We start from the raw sequence: 15,621 nt of genomic DNA, 5'->3' as shown, positions 1-15,621 counted from the left end.
TTTTCGTTATTTCCTATAGCGGCTAATGAACCGGAAGTCTCACCCATAGGTGTACTTCCGGGGGGAAGGTGTAGGAAACTTGGGAATAGCCATACAATTACAGACAATTCTATTGCAGTTTCTTCAACCCCCTTTTCTAGCTTATCTTACCCATACTTGCTTTTGTAATCAGTTAATTTTAGTAAATAAGCAGTAACTGTGAATTCAGATATGATCATGATTCACCCAGATCATAAAATATTCAGAACAAAATGAAAGAGTCTCATTTTGCTTAAGAAATACTGGTTAATACAGACCAATTTATGCTGACTGATGCACCAACTGAACTTACTTCACGGACATAAAAGGCTGTATCATTCCATGCCAGAGTGCTGAGTTTTGTAACTTGCAAAGTGCTGCTTCAATATTTTTAATGCTTCAACACATTTAATCATATGGTTGGTGTCTCTTTGATAGCCTACCACAGTTTGTCAAACAGTCCATGCATAGCTTCAAAAACTATTGTACCCATGAAACATTTAGACCATGGAGAAACTGGGGTGGCGTGAAATTTCCCACACCGTAGACGTGTGTTTGGTTCATTTGGTGTCAAGTTGTCTACTCACTTCATTCTCCTTTTGAATACAACCCTTCCAACCTGCGGACAGAAAGGAAGCATAATAAAACGTGATATCATATTCCGAGCTGCGAAATCGAATTGCCAAATGAGAATTCGGAACGAACTTCTCCAGCGTTCTATTTGGAGCACGCGCCGGCTGACGTAGGTGAGCAGCGCGCGCGTCCAACTCCCTTGAGAAAGAAGAGCGTGAACGCGCCTCTATCCTCCTCGCTGCTACAGTGAATGCGGGCATCCAGACGCCTGACTGAGTGCGGCGGTTCTTTACCGATAGCGCGGATGCCAGTGCATGGAAAGGGTTCTGCCGAAGCCGAAAGGGAGAAAAAGCTAATGTGTATTCACACGGACGCTCAGGTGTAAGTGATGCTACTGCAAGTTGAAGTCCTGGAAGTAAAACCGCAGCAGATTGGGAATAAACGGATAGATCGGCGTTCCCCGTTGCAGAGCGCACTCAGTGCGTTTGGAATACAGAGACGCAGCGTGGAATTACTGGAGCCCTCAGTTTGTGAACTAAAGTCAATACGTTTTCTACCGCATTTTCTTTTTTATCGCATTATTCTTATTTCCCTTCTTTGTTTTCTCTTCTTTTTTTGTTTGATTAGGTTTATTGTTTCTCCCCTTCTATTCTAATGTTATTTAGTATCTGCCTTTTCAGTTTTTTATTTTCTCATCCTCCCGAAAATTGCTCGGATTCGTTTTTGCGAGGGTAGATTGTGGTAAAAGATACTCAATCTCTCAAACTGAGTCGTGTCATGGATGGCAAATTGCATTTGCATCTACGGAACAAATCGGGGAATATAGAATAACTACTGCTGACAGAGACAAGGTATGTTTTCGCTTCTGTTTCTTTGAATATCCATACGATATAACTGTTTTTGCGTTGCTTCGCAATCTGTGCATTTGAATGGTCTGAAAATACCAGCGTATTATGATAGACCGACCACTTTGAATCCATTTACTTCATTATCCTGTAAGTTGGAATATGTTAAAGTATCGCCTGTGAATTTATACCAAGTGTCATTTTTTCTCTTCAGAATTAAGTGCACTATGTATTAGCTATCCTAATAAGCATCATTTAGAACAGAAATGCATTCAGAATAGCCCTTTCTATTAATGCCTCGATCATTAACTTATAGAAAATGTCTTTTTATACCAGTCAGACCACGTTCATGACAGCTTGCATTGAGTGGCATGATCAATCACTAAGTCTCATAGGAAAACTATAAGTAAAAAACATTATATTGAAGGTTGCGTCTCGGTTTCCCCTACAGCTGTATGTTCCGTTGGATTTGTCGTCATACTGTGTTCATATCGACGTTTAAAGACCGTCTCTACTGTCACCGCGCGACTGTAATGTTATTTGAAGGTGATACAACTGTGATTTGGCGCCCGCTGTAGTTGCCTTTAACGCCGCAACTTAAAATAGAATTCAGTTTCTATCAATAACCTACACGCTGATAATCGTTTAGTCAATAAGCCAATGCAGCTGCCTTTCAATTAACATTCCCGACCAGGCTTTATGCTAATTAATCAAAGCAAGATTTGTCCGTACAGGTCTGCGGCCGTGAGGAAGAGCAGTCGCCCATCTGTTGAACGCGTCTTCACAACTGCTCTTTCAGCTCGGTTTCTTCTGCAGCCACTAACGATAATATATTCTGCGCTAATACTCTGATCTACATTTACATTTTTTTCCCTCAGATGCCACCACATTGAGTAGATCTTCCTAGAGAAGACGTCCTTTGATGTAAGAGTCTGTTATGGAATGAAGCGCACACGGACGGCACGTGCATTAACCCTTTAACAGACACGAACATGAAAGTACCTTGCTATTTTCCGACACATTAGGACTGAAATAATGCAGCGTAATTTTTCAAAAATATTGCTTTGGAGCTAAAAATAATATGTTAGAGACTTGGCAGGAGGCCCCACAATCTGTGACGTCGGCTACGAGCGTTTTTATTGATCCAACTTATTTTTAAAAGCAGAAGCTGTGATTGTGCCCGACGTATTCAGCTTTTCTTTAAGGCGAAGGTAAGCCTATGGGGGCGACTTCCGGTTCATTATCTGCTATAGGGAAATAGCGAGAAAAATAACAACTTGCAGTACAAACCAGTGTGCTCATAAGATAATTCATTAAAATAACATGGTAAGACACACCGATTTGCAATGTCAAGCAGCAAAACAAGCTGTTTTGTACAGTTAAAATAGCTGGACGCAGGTGAGGCAGAAGCCAGACCCATAAACTTTACAAATGGCCATACCCACTTTTACAGGAAGAAAACTGGATTTTTAATTAGCAGATATATAGGTATAATAATGATAAAAATAACAAAGTGCGTTAAATGGTAAAGCTATTTGGGTGAAAAACAAATTACGAAAATGAATAAAAATGAAAATATTTCTTTCAAAACTGGCTTGGATAACCCCTTATTTACACTGTACAATTCTGCTGAGCTGATCACTTGTACCAGGTGCACCGCGGCTCATTTCCGTTCCAAAAGCGGCTCTCCGCGCTGCTTCTGTAAAGATAGATGCCTACATCTCCACGATTAAAATTAATGTCTAATCCAGTGGCTACGATATACGTAAACCTACCAACATCCATCGCCCTGACTTATCGCGAGAGGAAAACATGACCCTTTAGTCGCATAACATAAAACATTGCAAAAGTTTTGCGCAAATCTGTAATGGAAACGCACCTACTGAAATAGTATGGCATACATTGATGCTATTATCGGCAGTGTCTCTATGTTTGTTTTTCATTTTCTGTGCTAAAATATTTTCTATTTCTCATAAACTTGTATAAATTCAAGGTAGCATATTATACTATCTCAGAAATCAACATTGCAGTGTGTGATACATTGTATGCAGCAATTGTTATTGTGTGAATGCATCAATGCCGACTTTATGCCGCATTAAATATCAGTGGATTCACACAGCTTGATGCAGCTCCTATGCAGAGAAAAATCGTTGTAGATAGGGAAGTTTAACTATAATTGGCTCATAACGCCATGAGGGGGCCCCCTGCGCTGTGGGGGTGTCCCATACGCCTGTGGTAAAAGATGGGAACATTTACTTCAAGGTCAGTGGCCTTCTCACAGCATGTTGCCATGTTACTTTTAGATAAAGGTAGTGAGTTGATGCAATATTTTTTAGGATATTTGACCTGAATTTTTGCAGGAACTTCTTTTAAAATATTTTTAATCTAAAATTAGGCCCGCCCACTCACCCCCCTTTCAGCCTCTTAAAAGTCTCCCAGGATACAGACAGCATTTAAGGGTTAAGCTTGACTAATTAATGAGAAATAAAACCGGTCTACAGGCTGCTGGGGATAATACCTTTAGCTTGATGTGTGAAAGAGAGGCATTTATGCTAAGTTGATCAGTTTATGTCTGTTTATGCCTGGCATGCAATGCAGTTGGATTCACTGTACTGTACTGAACCTGTAGCTGTGTGATAACAAGGATTGAATTATGTCTCTCATGCACTGCTAGATGAAAATGAACAGCGTGAACATGTTTGGTAATGTTTTCTCTAATGCAGTGGTTCCCAACCGGGGAGACTCTGTACACTTCCAAGCTACAAGATGAGTTTTATTTAAAATATTTAAAAAAGTTGCACCAAAATGATCCAACTTTACTAAAAGCTAAAAAACAAGATCTAAGATATGTAAATTGAAATCATGTTTTAACGTTGCTGAAAATGCACAGCTGAGCTTTGCGAGTTTCATTTTTTCAAATGCCAAATCATGAAATGATGCAACTCCTCAAAGAGTGTTTTAGCATGGTTATAGTGGGATGTGCTTCAACATGCATTTTAGCATGGTAAAACCCTCTCTAAAAATGATATGCAGAATCCTTAGGTTTTTGTTTGAGCTCTTATGGAGAGATTTAATAATATTATATTCAGTATAGTCTGTCTGATTCTTCATGGTGTGTAACCCACTCCCGGTGTCTGTCAGAATACTGCAGATGAATGCTTTAATAAATAGTTGCAGACTCAAAAGACTGCTGCTGTATACTAGGTGTTGTGCACAGATAATATTTTTGATTTAAGAGTTATGAACTTTTGAATGCTGAACAAGAGAAATCCCATGAGCCCAAGCGCCGAGATTACATTGAAGCATAACATTCTGCATCCGAGATGCGCAAATGTGGTTTTGTGCCGCTCTGTATTGAACCTTTCTCATGAGGACTTTGGTAGCTTTGTTCAATACAAGGTTATAGTTATTTGTTGAATGGCCTTATTAAAGGGCTGCACTAACTGTATAGTAGCGTCTGAAACATGTCTGATTGGGGGCTGGAGGGAACGATGCAGGACTATAACACAGGGCTTCCTGAACACAGACACAGTACTTGTTTAGATAAAACGACTGACTAATCAGTTATGAAAAATCCTAAGTTTAATTCCTGCAGTGGTACAGACTGTCCCTTACAATGAATTTTTTTCCTGCTTACTTTAAGTCCTATTACAGGCATCTTTTTATTGATTGTTTTGCCACTGAGCATAACCAAATTCATTTGTCAAGTGTACATACTGCTGTTTATTCTTTTCAGCACATTTAATATCAAAAAGATCAGCTGCATATTGGTAACACTTTACAATAAGTTCTCATTTGTTAAAATTAAATATGAGCAATACAGTTTTTTTTTACAGCATTTATTAACCTGTTAGTTAATAAGAATACAATGTTAACAGATACAACTTTTGGTTAAAAAATACTTTACAATAAGGTACATTAGTTAACTAAATTAGTTAACACAAACTAAGAATAAACAATAATTCTACAGCATTTATTAATCTTAGTTAAAGTTAATATCAGCATTTACTAATGCATTATTAAAATCACAGTTGTGTTGTTAACATTAGTCAATGTACTGTGAACTAACATGAACAAACAATGAACGGCTGTATTTTTATTAACTAACATCAACAAAGAATAATAAATAGTGTAATGTATTGTTCATTGTTTGTTCACGTTAGTTTGTTAACTAATGTTAACAAATTAAAACTTATTGTAAAGTGTTACCCATATATTAATAGTTTTAGCCAACTTTTACCCCTTTGAAGAGTATTTCGAAACCAGTATTGGCTAGTATATAAACGAAAATATTTTTAAAAATTTATAGGTTTTAGTGGATATTAGATATTTAATTATACATGCTCATGTCCCCATTTGGATTACCTTTGCTGTGATCAAACCCTCACTTAAAATTAATTTTTAATAACGGTAACAGTTTTAAATAGTACATTTTCATGTAAATCTTTAGCAAATGTCAAAATGAATATCAGTTTTTATACTGAACATTATGTTTTTGTGATGCATAAATTCACATGCAACATTTAAAATGAATGATTTTGGTTTTAGATATTTTTAGTTAGTATCTAGTGTTTTTTTTTTTTTTTTTTGTAACAAAATGTTATCAAATTTTAATATCAGATGTTTATTGGTTATCAGCCATAACAGAATTAAAATATTGCGCCCAAAATTTGAACACTGATGCATCCCTATGATACATAAGATCCTTATGTATTTATTTATTTAACAATTTGCAGTAAGGTTCATTCATTAACATTAGTTAACTACATTAGTTAACAGGAACTAAGAATGTACAATACACCTACAGCATTTATAAATCTTAGTTAAGGTAATTGAACATTGAACAAATCTGAATCGTATGCGTTTAGTTTTTTTTTTTCCTTATTCGTTATCCTTTCCTATTAAAATGCTTGCTACGGATGCAAAAATGCTTAAAATTTAACCTGATCCAAATTTATCGTGACAGACGTATTTATTTTTTAACGTGCAAAAATCTTGATGAGAATTTCGCACTCAGTGTGCACCTTTAATGTTAAATTTATTACTAAAATCACAATTATAGTTAATGCACTGTGAACTAACATGAACTAACAATGAGCAACTGTGTTTTTATTAACTGACATTAACAGAAATTAATAAATAGTGCAATAAATGTATTGTTCATTGTTTATGTTAGTTAATACATTGACACCAATACAAATGACACCTTATTGTTAAGTGTTATCATTTTTTATTTTTTTTAAATGCATGGCTGCATTTTGTGCTAAAATGAAATGCCACATGTTATTAAATATGTCATCAAAGAGGAGGCTGATGAAGGAGGCTTTGACAACTAAGACATTTGCTCTAATATATCTGTTGCATTTGAAAAGCAGGAGGGATATCGCTGGCTGTGTGGGAGCTGCATGATCCTCTAAGGGGGACCGAAGCTCTTCACCGTCTCCTGCATGTGAAGGGGTGTAGAGAACTGCATATGGACCGTGAGCCAGGCAACAGCTTGGTCTTGCCTGGTTGAGTGGTCCCTGGCCGTCGCATTGTTTTAGAAAACCCCCCCTCCCATTTCCGCTCTGGCCCATACGCCAAGCTCTCCTGTACGTGCTCCTGCAGCGCCTCACTGAAAATATGATATATCAGGTTTAGGCAGTGAGATAAAGCGTGATGTTTTAATTCTTGCAAACACTGTCACCTCGCATTCACTGGCTGGGAACGCCCTGGTGAGCAATACTGCCTGACAAATGCGCTTTAGCCTCTTGTCTGTGCTTCAGCAGGCTTTCCTGTCTGTCGTCCTCCAGCACAGCTGCCTTATCTGCTATCAGCTCTCGGCCCCAGAAACGTGATCATTCAGGAAAGCCAAATCTAGTTCGGCTTCCATTGTTCATGTCGTGTTGTAATGCTGGAAGTCTGCGTTTCGAGGCACAGATGCTGCGATCAACAGGGTGCCTCTGGCTCCTACCCATCTTCATGTGTCAATATTTGTAGTGGGCCATTTTGTGTGCAGGACCTTCTAAAGCTGAATCGATTTGTTGAAAATGACTCTAATTGCGTGAGCATTACCAAATTAACATACATATAGCAGACAAACTAATTAATTAAATGTTTCAGTTGTTTTTGTGCATACAATAAAAGTCAGAAAGGGCTAAATCCAGCATTGACAATATAAACCCGGAGACATTCTTTGAAAATAACTTGAGTTCCAAAGACCAAAGAAAGTTATGACAGAATTGTCATTTTTGGGTGAACTACTCCTTTAAAGGAGAAATCCACTTCCAAAACAAAGATTCACATATAATGTACTCACCCCCTTGTCATTCAAGATGTTCATGTCTGCATTTTTCTCCATATAATGGACTGATATGGTGCCCCGATTTTGAACTTCCAAAATGCAGTTTAAATGAGGCTCAAAAGTTGTAAACTATCCCAGCCGATGAAGAAGGGTCTTATCTAGCGAAACGATCAGATACTTTTATTAAAAAAAAATACAATTTAAATACTTTTTAATCTCAAATGCTTGTCTTGCCTTTCTCTCCTTTAACTCTGTGTATTCTGGCTCAAGACAGTTAGGGTGTGTCGAAAAACTCCACAATCGTATTTTCTCCCTCAACTTCAAAAATCATTTCAAGATCATCCTACATGGCTGCAGAAGTACCGACCCAGTCTTTGCAAAGTGAACATGCAAAGAAGATCAAACACCCTTAATAAAAAAGGTAAAACAGCGATATACAATCTTAAAAAGAAAGGTGCTTTAAAAGGTTCTTCACAGTGATGCCATAGAAGAACCATTTTTGATTCCACAAAGAACCATTCAGTCAAAGATTCTTTAAATAACCATCTCTTTCTTACCTTTTTATGATCTGAAGAATCTTCTTTTACCACAAAGAACCTTCTATGAAGCAGAAACGTTCTTCAGATGTTAAAGGTTCTTTATGGAACCATTTAGACAAAAAAGGTTCCTCTATGGCATCGTGAAGCACCTTTATTTTTAAGAGTGTAGGATGATTTTGAAGTTGAGGGAGAACATGAGACATACCCTAACTGTCATGAACTGGAACAAAAACAGTCCAGGCAGAGTAAGACAAGACGAGCGTTTGGCATTAAAAAGTATATAAATTGTATTATTTTTATTAAAATAACCGATCGTTTCGCTAGGTAAGACCCTTCTTTCTCGGCTGGGATCATTTACAACCGCATTTGGGATCATTTGAAGCTGCGTTTAAACTGCCTTTTGGAAGTTCAAAATCAGGGCACCATATCAGTTCATTATATGGAGAAAAATGCTGAAATGTTTTCCTCAAAAACCATAATTTCTTTACGACTGAAGAAAGAAAGACATGAACATTTTGGATGACAAGAGGGTGAGTACATTATATGTGAATCTTTGTTCTGGAAGTGGACTTCTCCTTTAAGATCTAACCTAGCTACAAGCACAGTGACCTTTGATAAGCCATTTGTAAATAAGTGAGAACACAGTCATGGGCTGATATGTGGGGCTTTTTGATGCAAGTATCTATCCTTGTTGTCCTCTGGTCAACCATTTGGAGCTGTCATCATCTTTCTCAGTCCTCCAGTGACTCCGAGACTTGTAGCACTCTGCGGTTTCAGCACGCTGCCCGGCAGCGATATTTGCTTTTATGTAATGTTTTTTTCCATTATGTTCAGCCAAGAGAGAAAGTTAAAACCTCACAGATTGTATTGATTCTTTGTCTCTAAGCCTCTGTGCTGTTGTACGGAAGAACCCCTGAGACTTTGAAGCGACACAAGGTCTTGATGGCTTTTTCCCCTCACTGTATTTTTACGGTCAAACTCAATCTCTCATTTTGTGTTTGACTCCGAGCTCTGAATTTCACTTCCTGACAGTTCTATAGCTGGGTGTCATAGAGGGCCGCTTTGTCATTGGTATTTGTCAGTAGGCACACTCTGTGATTCATTACTGCTTTTTTTTTTACTTGTTAGATTTTGTCTGTATTACTCAAACGGTTGGAACACTTGACTGGCAATGAGTGCAGAGCAAAGAGAACAAGTAGTCTCTTCAGCAGCTGAGCAGCTGACTGTGCAATGTACTAAAAGTGCATTAAAAGAGAAGTATGAAAAAAATCAATTGTAGACTGATATTTTCGAACAAGACAGCTGCTGTTCACAACATATCAACAGTAATCAGATTTAAGAATGAACAAATCTGTAATTAAGACAAACAGAAAATCACTTTCCATTAAAAAGCAAGCTGTTTAAATTGCAAAACTGTTTTCTTTTCAGATCACTGGATGATTTGACGAACTGTATTATTTTTTTTTTTCTATATCTAATTGTAATTAGTTATACATTTATTACTCAAGTTCTCAAGTTACATTTGTTTCTCGTTACAACTCATGCAGGAAATGTATGGCTAGAGGATATACAGTAGGAAACAAACATTTTGATTTGTAATATGAGCTAAAGGCATTTATCTCATAAAGATGCACAATTTGCTTGATGGATGCCTATAAATTAGTGAGTGAAAGCTTATGACAGTTATGCTAGTAAGTCAGAAATTACAGTAATTCTTTAGACAATTCCTGTCACAATGGTATAACTATAAAATGGTACTGTACTGTATTAGTATAGTGCCACAACAGTTATCTCAATGACAAGATGATTTATTTTATTTATTTATTCCTCTAGTGTCAAGTGCTATATTTGGATTTATCTGATTTGTTCACACTTGTTGACTCTGCATTACTCAGGACTTATCCACTGTTTGTGTTGAGCTGTTTATTTAGCTTTATAGTCCCCAGTTAGTGAGGGACAGAACACTATTAAATCATACTGTTTCTCTTTACAGTTTTCTTATTACCTCTTATTACCCGGGTTCAGATGTCCCTTCTGCTTAAAAAAAAAAAAAAAAATTATAGGTTCCAAAAGGAGGTTTTTGCGATAATGCCAAAGAAAAAAAAAATAAAAATTGGGTTCCCCTGAGAACTTTTCAGTTTGTCTTACTGCAATGAACATTTGAAAAATCTAAAGAGCCTTTTTAGATTTAGAAAAGGTTCCAAGGTTGTTAAAGGTTCTTCATGGTCTGATAGATGCCAATGAAGAGCTTTTATTTTTAAGTGTGTGCATATTAACCCTTAAATGCATACCATAACTTTCTTAGTATTTCTCAATCTATTAATTATGAACAATGTAACAAGAAAAAAATAATACTATTTATAGAAAGTGTATAGGGTTACTAGAGACCCCCGATGTGTATTAGTGTAAGCATATTTTTTTTCTGCGGAAAAATATTCAAATATCTGATGACTCAATACATGCAGTTCACCTTTATTCCTTATTAAGGTGGCACTGTTTAATAGACAATAATGACATGATGTTTCACTTGTAATTACCGCAGGCATTGAACAAAAGAATATCATCAGTAAAAACTGAACTGGTTTGATTGGCTATACTGCAGAGCAATTACTGTATGCCATAAAATATAAATGTCACTGTCATTTGATGGTGGATATGGTGGATAAGCTGTGATCAAACTATTAATTTTGAAGTGATTGAAAACAATAGTTTTGCAAATGGTTGAGATCGCGAATATGAGCCAGATGCTAAATGTATTGTGGAAGTGCGCTCTGATAATGGCAATGGTACAATCATCTGCTCAAATTGAACCCTTCTTAAAATATCAAAAAAGTTTTTTTTGCTATTGCAGCAGTTAGAGATCCATCCATGCTGGAAATATAGATCCGGGTCACTAAAGACCCGAATATGTAATAGTGATTGGTGAAACATTAATGCATTTAAGGGTTAAAATATGTATGTTTATTTTCATTCATTTTATTTTATTTCTAATGAATGGTTCTCCTAATTCTACTGTGCATGTCTGGCTACTTCACCTTCTCTGAATGGCTTGGACTAGCGTCTTTCTGCTTTAATATTTTGGTTAGTGTCAGCATTTCCCCAAACACTTATTTAGCTCCAGCATTGGCATGTACAGATTAGTGGCGGTTTATTAAGATCAAGCAGAAGTGAATCCTGTGTACACGCATGAACATGTCCCTGGAGCCAATCCAATTCAGCAAATGATGCTTTGATAAACTGTTTGTCCTGTAAAGCATTTTCACAGCAACCACTCTCGGTAATTAAATGTACACAGAATGCTGTGTAGTGTAAGCCACTGGCAGCAGACACACTGTATGTGTTTGTACACAGAGTTCCCAGTAGAACTGACATGGCCTGTGTAAAAAGTTCATATGCACTGTCGATCATCATGCTGTTAAATTTCAGTGGTCCTGTACTAAGTAATCAGCATTTAGCCTTGAATAATCTGATTGGATCTTAAAGGCCTTGTGACAATTGCGCTAATGTGTTTGCAGACTATAGCACCATAGGCTGAACTAACTTCAACCATACTGCTCAGGTTTCATCTTCCTTCCTGCTGTAACCAAGAACCTTTCATGCATATTCTCTGTAGCCTTCTGTGAAACCCCTGTCACAGAGATCAATTATTGTGTGTGGGAAGACCACAGTGCTAATGATCTCAACAGCTTTGCACAGCTAGTTATGCTCACTGATGCAATGCATAATGTATTGGACTCATATGAACAGGATTAGGAGGAAATTCATTAGAAAGAGTGCTGCATTCAAACTTGATTATTACAAGTCTTCTGCTGTAGAGCAGTTCAGTTGTTTGTCAGTTTGTCGGCTAACCAGAAGGTTAATTCACAATGGATTCCCAAAGATATTCTTAAGCAGATTTTTGTTTTTAAGGTCATTAACTTATCAATGTAAGGTCAAAACTACTTGTATTCTCGGTCTACAGTATAAATTACATTTCAGTTGTTACTCAAGGTTGCTTACAAATTGCTGTATAAAGACTACAATGCTTTTTTTTTTTTTAATACATCAAGCATGTAAATTCACACTATTCCAGTAGTTGCAATCCTTATGTAGAAACGTTTTATAAAAAAACACACCAGTGTCAAAGTCTAAAGTCTGACTAACTGACTGTTTCGGGTTGACAGACCTTATTTTACTAAAAACCCATTGGTAATTTCAGACGGAGACCATGGTGAAAATTGTGCTAAGCAGACATAGCTGATATTCTAATCTAAAAATGGCCAATTATTGACCAATTTCTCTGCATGGGTCAGTCAAGGTGAACACTGAGTCATCGACTTTGGAAGTTCTTTAAAGGGTCTTTGAATGGTTCATCTTTGATTTTTCATTTCAAAGTTGTTTATTATTAATTCTAAACTTGTCTTTTGTTTATATAGATCAATTATGTAAACATTGCCAACAAGTGAGCTCCATCTCATGTTTCCCAGCAGGCAGAGTGTTATCGTCTCCCACATTTCTGGCTTCTGCTCAAAGCTTCATATCAACCGTCTCAGTATGACATCGCTGTTAGTCAGTCACTCTCTGCTTCGTTCTCAACCAAATCAATGTCTCTTTTTGTTCCTGCCTCCTGTGATTTCCTCCACTGTGGCTATAATGATGATCAAATCATCAAGCTGGGAATATGAGGCCGATACATCAGGGTGAGAAGAAGTGTTTTAGCGCTGAAGAGGTGCAATCAGCAGATCTTTTTCTTACTGCTCACTGGCAACTGTGGCCAGACTTGAGTTTGACTACATAGATATGACTCACATGCAATCCAAAGGCATTAGATGGAGTAGATTCAGAGAGTGTTAAATATAACCTAACTGTTCTACTATTCTTTTCATTTTAATGTCTTTTCAGTTTAATTTGTCTCCATTTAGGTTGCAGCAAAAATCCCCATATTGTAGACAACACCCAGCATGCACCAGTCACTGACACTCTTCTAGTGTGTGTACTTTTGTGATGCACTGCAGCTAGTCTAAATGCTATTACAGATATTAAATTGATATCAAACCAGGATTTAGACTGCATTCAAACTGGATTTTAAAAACCACATTCAACCAAATTTGTAAAAACTTAATTTAACCAAATAAAAATTAATTTCAAACCAGGTTACAAAAATTGCATTCAAACCAGAACACATTCAAAAGCATTCAATTCATTTTTATACAGAAAGTGTATTCAGTATAGATTAGAAACTGGATCCAAATCAGATTTCAAATGGTTTGAAGTTTACAAAGTTCAAAAAGTGCATTCATCCAATTTTTTAAAAATTACATTCAAATCAGATTTTAAACAGCATTAAAATATGACTGCAAAAGCTGCATTTAGATTAGATTGCAAACTACTTTCAGATCAGGTTCCAAAAACTGCATTCAAACCAGAACCCAACAACATTCAAATCATTTTTCAGAAACTGTATTCAATATTCTGTATTCAATAAACTTTATTCAAATCAGATTTCAATTTTTTTTGAAATTTCAATTGTTTTGAAGTTATTAGATTTCAAAAATTGCATTTAACCAAATTTTTAAAAATTGCATTTAACAGATTGCAAACTATATTCAGATCAGGTTCCAAAAACTGCATTCAAACCAGAACCCAGAAACATTCATACAATTTTTCAGAAACGTTATTTAATATAGATTAGAAACTGGATTCAAGATTTCAAATAGTTTTGATTTTTTTTTTTTTTTTTTAAGTTTTCAGATTTAAAATATTGCATTGAAACAACATTTTAAAAATTCCAGATTTTAAACTTCATTTAGATCAGATTGCAAACTATATTCAGATCAGGTTCCAAACACTGCATTCAAACCAGAACCCAAAAACATTCAATTTTTTTTTTTTATTAGAAAGTGTATTCAGTATAGATTAGAAACTGGATTTAAATCAGATTTGAAATCGCTTTGAAATTTCAGTTGCAAGAAATGCATTCAACCAAATTTTAAAAGCTGCATGCAACATTTGTTTTTTAATTTCATTCAACCAAATTTTTAAAAACTGAATTCAAATCATATTTTAAACTGCATTCAAATCCGATTGTAAAAAGTGCATTCAGATCAGATTGCAAACTACATTCAGATCAGGTTCCAAAAACTGCATTCAAACCAGAACCACAAAATACTGAAATCATTTTTCAGAAACTATATTCAAAATAGACTAGAAACTGGATTCAAAACAGATGTCAAATAGTTTTGAATTTTCAATTGTTTTAAAGTTTTCTGAATTAAAAAATGCATTCAACCAAATTAAAAAAAAAAATTGCATTCAACCATAAAAAAATAAAATAAAAAATAAAATAAAATAGAAAAAAATCCATTCAAATCAGATTTTAATCTGCATTCAAATCCAATTGCAAAAACTGTATTCAGATCAGATTGCAAAACTGCATTTAAATCAGCTTCCAAAAAAACTGCTTTAAGACCAGATTCCAAAAATTCAGATTTCAGAAACTGCTTTCAAATCTGATTTCAAACTGGTTTCAAATTGTTTTGAAATTTCAACCTGGAAATCATTCCTCATCCATGTGTGTTCCTTCATTTTTCCTTCTTTGTTCCCAGTCTGTGAAAATCAGTGCCAGATCAGGTTCCAAAAACTGCATTCAAAACAGAACCCAAAAACATTCAATATTTTTTTCAGAAACTGTATTCAATATAGATTTGAAACTGGATTCAAATCAGATAAAATGCCCACTGGATAATGATCTTCAGTCTTGTAGTGTGCACTTGCCATTACTGAAAAGGACATTTTAGGTGTCTACTGTGCATATCACCATCCTTGGAGATTATGAGATACCATATCAGCAAAAGTTGTGCACTAAGGTAGTGTGGCGATGGATTGCATGTTGCAACATCACTGGTAACAGCTCACTGGAGAGTACTCTGATTAGATGGCAGGTTCCCAGGAAGCTTTATGTTAATATATGATGTAATGAACAAACCCGTCTCATCTCCCTCCCCTGTGGTGCACATATTAATCGCACGTCCAAAATAGTTTATTAATCTGTCTGTTTATTAATGAGTAAACTGCCACAGAAACTTTGCAGTCCTGTTATTTCAGAAGAAATGCCTTGGAGACCCATACAACATGTCATATTGATGCCCTGGGAATATAAATATACCTATATGTCTCTTTTTTTTCCCCCCATGGGTTCGGAAAATGGCAAGATGTGCATAATTAATGCTTGTAGTGTTTTTTTTTTTTTTTTCCCTATTTCTTTTCTCAGAGCAGTATCTCTACCTCTGACACTTATGAGTCAGTTAAGCGAATTTAACAAAAGGCCTGGGGTCAGGTCTTTTAATTTATTGAACTGTGTGTAGTAAATTCTGTCTATTAACAC

General features: G+C 36.0%; 1 protein-coding gene across 12 annotated transcripts in view; it reads left to right on the top strand.

The window, feature by feature from the left end:
• Window positions 1-831: 831 nt before the first annotated feature.
• The window catches only part of adgrb2 (adhesion G protein-coupled receptor B2), a 364,163-nt gene continuing 349,373 nt past the window's right edge, over window positions 832-15,621 (top strand). For all 12 annotated transcript variants that reach the window (XR_007829792.1, XM_051136470.1, XM_051136468.1 and 9 more), the window contains exon 1: window positions 832-1,442. The gene's annotated coding sequence lies outside the window, so the exon portion shown is untranslated. The remainder of the gene's footprint in view (window positions 1,443-15,621) is intronic.

The sequence above is a fragment of the Labeo rohita genome, chromosome 19 (genome assembly GCF_022985175.1).
Source record: "Labeo rohita strain BAU-BD-2019 chromosome 19, IGBB_LRoh.1.0, whole genome shotgun sequence".
Classification (NCBI taxonomy): domain Eukaryota; kingdom Metazoa; phylum Chordata; class Actinopteri; order Cypriniformes; family Cyprinidae; genus Labeo; species Labeo rohita.
Note: the sequence above shows the minus strand (reverse complement) of the source record. Positions and strands in the feature narration are given on the sequence as shown.